Here is a 4,876-nt window from a genome sequence, read left to right on the forward strand (position 1 = left end):
CAGTATGTGCAATTGCTTATTTACATTAACCTGTGCTATGAAAATTGTTCATGTCTTATTTTTTTTACATTTATATCCCTAAATAATTTAGCAATAAAAAATTAGGTTTCCCTGCCTCAACTTTCAATATATTATGTTTACATTTGTCAGAGGCCTCTTGTGATCAGATTGTCAAAGCATAGAGCTGTTGCGTATACTCTCTTCTTAAACTATTATTTAGTCTTACTTCTACAGTAAATATATATTTAAGGGCCTACCTGGTCTCCATTTTAATGTCTCGCCAGTTGCTTGGCTGGTTGAAGCTCGATCTCTAGTGGATTCCTCAGGGAGTTCTCATGGGAACACTATTCCCCGTTGTCTCCATCATACCTCATCACCTTCCTCAGATTTCCCTGGCACAGATGCAGAGACCTCGTGGGTCTGATGGGTGATGATGATGGCCTTTGTCCCTGACCATCCACTTCTATTTTGGAGTTTGAGGGGATATCTTCCTTCTAGTCTTACTGTCTTTGTGCTTTGTTTGACTTTTGCTAGTTTAATTGTTCTGTGTGTTTTGAATGGGGAGGTTTGGAAGATTCAAAAACTATGTCAGCACTACATAATTAAAAACACTTTCCCAGAATTTGACTTTTTTCTTTCCTTTTTCTTTTGAGATGGAGTCTTGCTCTGTCACCCAAGCTGGAGTGCAATGGCGTGATCTCAGCTCACAGCAACCTCCACCTCCCGGGTTCAAGTGATTCTCTTGCCTCAGCCTCCCGAGTAGCTGGGACTACAGGCACCTGTCACCACACCCTGCTAATTTTTTGTATTTTTGGTAGAAATGGGGTTTCACTGTGGTAGCCCGGATGGCCTCGATCTCCTGACCTCATGATCTGCCCGCCTTGGCCTCTCAAAGTGCTGGGATTACAGGCATGATCCACTGCACCTGGCCTATTTTTAACAACTTCTAACTCCCACCTTTGTGAATTGTCTATTCAATCCTTTTGCCCATTTTTTCCATTAGGTTGTCTCTGTTGTCTTTATGGACTTGTCACAGATTCTGGATACAAGCAGTTTGTTGTGTGTATGTGCTATAAACATTTTCAGCCAACGGGGCTTCCCTTTTCATTCTCTTAATCATGTCATTCAATGAAGAAAACTCCCCATTTGTAATGAGATCCAATTTATCTACCTATCTTTATAATCAATGATGTTTCTGTAACATTTAAGAAATCAGCCAGGCACAGTGGCTCACACCTGTAATCCCAGCACTTTGGGAGGCCGAGGTGGGTGGATCACCTGAGGTCAGGAGTTTGAGACCAGCTTGGCCAACATGATGAAACCCCGTCTACTAAAAATACAAACATTAGCTGGCACGGTGGTGGGCACCTGTAATCCCAGCTACTTGGGAGGCTGAGGCAGGAGAATCGCTTGAACTCAGGAGGCAGAGGTTGCAGTGAGCCGAGATCGTGCCATTGCACTCCAGCCTAGGTGTCGAGGGTGAAACTCTGTCTCAAAAGAAAAAAAAAAAGAAGAAAAGAAATGAAAAGATATCTTTGCCTGTCCTGAGATCATGAAGCTATTTCTACACTATCTTCTAAAAACTTTATTGTTTCTTCTTGCACATTTAGGTCCATGATCCATTTGGAAGAGATTTCTGTGTGTGGTGTGAGGTAGGAGTCAAGGTTCCTTTTGTTTATATGAATAAGCCAATTAAGCCAGCTACCTTTACTGAAAAAGCATTCTTTCCCTCTTTGAGCTACAGCGTCTCCCTTTGTCATAAATTTCGAGATGGTGTGTTTTTGTTACACTGGTCTGTTTGGAAAGAAATGAAAAGATATCTTTGCCTGTCCTGAGATCATGAAGCTATTTCTACACTATCTTCTAAAAACTTTATTGTTTCTTCTTGCACATTTAGGTCCATGATCCATTTGGAAGAGATTTCTGTGTGTGGTGTGAGGTAGGAGTCGAGGTCCCTTTTTGTTTATATGAATAAGCCAATTAAGCCAGCTACCTTTACTGAAAAAAGCATTCTTTCCCTCTTTGAACTACACGGCTCCTTTGTCATAAATTATGAGATGGTGTGTTTTTGTTACGCTGGTCTATTTGGTATCTTGCACTGCTTTTCCATTCACTGTCACATTATAATAAAACCTAATAAATGGTAGCTTAAGTCCATCAACTTTATTTAAGACTGTCTTGATTATTCTTGCCTTTTGGAATTTTCATATAAGTTTTAGAATCAGTTTATCAATTTTCATGAAAAATTCTTCTAAGATTTTGACTGAGATTGTATTATATTTATTGTTGAATTTGGGGAAAACTGACAGCTTTATAATAATGAATCTTCTAATCCACAAACATGGTACATCTCTCCATTTATTAAGGCACCTACAAAATTTTCTTAGTAATATCAGTTTTCTGCACAAGATTTGTTAGATTTATCTCTAGGTAATTGATGGTTTTGATGATATCTTAAAAGGCATTTGAGGCCGGGTGCGGTGGCTAACGCCTGTAATCCCAGCACTTTGGGAGGCCGAGGCGGGCAGATCACAAGGTCAGGAGATCGAGACTACGGTGAAACCCCGTCCCTACTAAAAAATACAAAAAATTTGATGGGTGCAGTGGCTGGTGCCTGTAGTCCCAGCTACTCGGGAGGCTGAGGCAGGAGAATGGCGTGAACCTGGGAGGCAGAGCTTGCAGTGAGTGGAGATTGCTGTGCCACTGCACTCCAGCCTGGGCGACAGAGCGAGACTCGTCTCAAAAAAAAAAAAAAAAAAAGCATTTGAAAATATTATTTTGATTTTGAATATGTAAGACTTAAAAGCTTTTAATTGAGTCCTCTGGTCAGGCATCTGTGTGCACCAATGCAGAAAAGACGGGGACTATGAGGAAGGAAAATGTTGCATCAGGAAGGACTGCGGCCACATCTGTGTCCCTCCGCCATATCTGTGTCCCTTCACCCCCTTCATCCCCAAGCAGGTAAGTCCTGACTTTCCCCACCTGGCCTGTCCAGGACTGATTAAGGATGCGGTGCTATCTGGATTTTCACAGTAGTGTGGTCACCCAGAAATGCCCCCAACGGCCTGAGGGTTCCTTCTGCTCTCACCCTTCCTGAGGGAAGGGCTGATCCTAAGACCTGTTACCCCCACGTTTTCAAGTATGAGAATCCTGAAAAGAAAAATCATATTTCCCAAGGAATAGATACTTATTATAGCGAAGTCAGATATATAGAACAAAGAGATGGTAAAACTTGCTCATAATCTCATTACCAGCAGATAAACATACTTACATGTTTTGTCATGTCCTTTCCTACTTTGATCCAAGGGGTGTGTGTGCAAAATAATCGAGGCATCACACTACATAATTTTGAACCTCTTCTTTTTTTTCACTCAACAATATACAGTAAACAGCTTTCCCTGTCAGTGGATGTATTTCTGCAATTTCATTTCCCCCCCAAGGCTTCACATCATTCTCACTATGTGCATATACCACATTTTATTTACTAATTCTTGACCAATGGATATTTAGGCTTCAAAAGATTCCCTTAGAATGAAATCTTTCCATTCAGTTGATTGTTTCCTCAGGAAATATTCTTTGAAGTGTTTCTGGTTGAAAAAGCAAGCATTTCTTTACATTTTAATTTTATTTAATTTTTAGGGATCCCCAAAATTAGGCATCACTGTTCCCTAGGCTGATCTCAAACTCCTGGGCTCAAGCTATCCTCCCACCTCAGCCTCCTAAGTAGCTGGGATTGCAGACACGTGCCACTGTGCCCGGCCAGCATGCATGCTTTTTAAACTCCAAAAATACATTGCCAAATTGCTGTTATGAGGTTACATTTTTGTACGCCAAAGAGTTTTGATCAACCTCCAAATACTGGATATAGCTTAATTTTTCACTATTCGACGGTAGGTATAATTTCATATGAGTTTCACTCGCATCACTCGTGTCCATGTGAAGAGACACCAAACAGGCTTTGTGTGAACAACAAGGCTGTTTATTTCACCTGGGTGCAGGCGGGCTGAGTCCGAAAAGAGCCAGCGAAGGGAGAAGGGGGTGGGGCCATTTTATAGGATTTGGTAGGTAAAGGAAAATTACAGTCAAAGGGTGTTGTTCTCTGGAGGGCAGGGGTGGGGGTCGCAACATGCTCAGTTGGGGAGCTTTTGAGCCAGGATGAGCCAGGAAAAGGAATTTCACAAAGTAATGTCATTAGTTAAGGCAGGAACAGACCATTTTCACTTCTTTTGTCATTCTTCAGTTACTTCAGGCCATCTAGATGTGTATGTGCAGGTCACAGGGATATGATGGCTTAGCTTGGGCCAGAGGCCTGACAATGAGTTTACAATTTTAAGTCACATACATTAAAACAAACAAACAAACAAACAAAAAAAGACACCTCAGTTATGTTTGTGAAATACTTGCTTGTTTGGAGGAATGTTTCAACAATCTTTTTTTTTTTTTTTTTTTTTTGAGACGGAGTCTCGCTCTGTAGCCCAGGCTGGAGTGCAGTGGCGCGATCTCGGCTCACTCCAAGCTCCGCCTCCCGGGTTCACGCCATTCTCCTGCCTCAGCCTCCCGAGTAGCTGGGACTACAGGCGCCCGCCACCTCACCCGGCTAGTTTTTTTGTATTTTTTAGTAGAGACGGGGTTTCACCGTGTCAGCCAGGATGGTCTCGATCTCCTGACCTCGTGATCCGCCCGTCTCGGCCTCCCAAAGTGCTGGGATTACAGGCTTGAGCCACCGCGCCCGGCCAACAATCTTTTGTAATAAATTGGAATCCCCCAGAGTAAGAAATGGATGAATGCAACATGTAGTTGGCACCCTTTTTGTGTCAGAACTTTTCAAGCACATTTTTTTTTTAATCTTGAGAGCTTTTTATGATGTGTGGATTTA

The sequence above is a fragment of the Rhinopithecus bieti genome, unplaced genomic scaffold (assembly GCF_001698545.2).
Source record: "Rhinopithecus bieti isolate Rb0 unplaced genomic scaffold, ASM169854v2 scaffold_77035, whole genome shotgun sequence".
NCBI classification, from domain to species: Eukaryota; Metazoa; Chordata; class Mammalia; order Primates; family Cercopithecidae; genus Rhinopithecus; species Rhinopithecus bieti.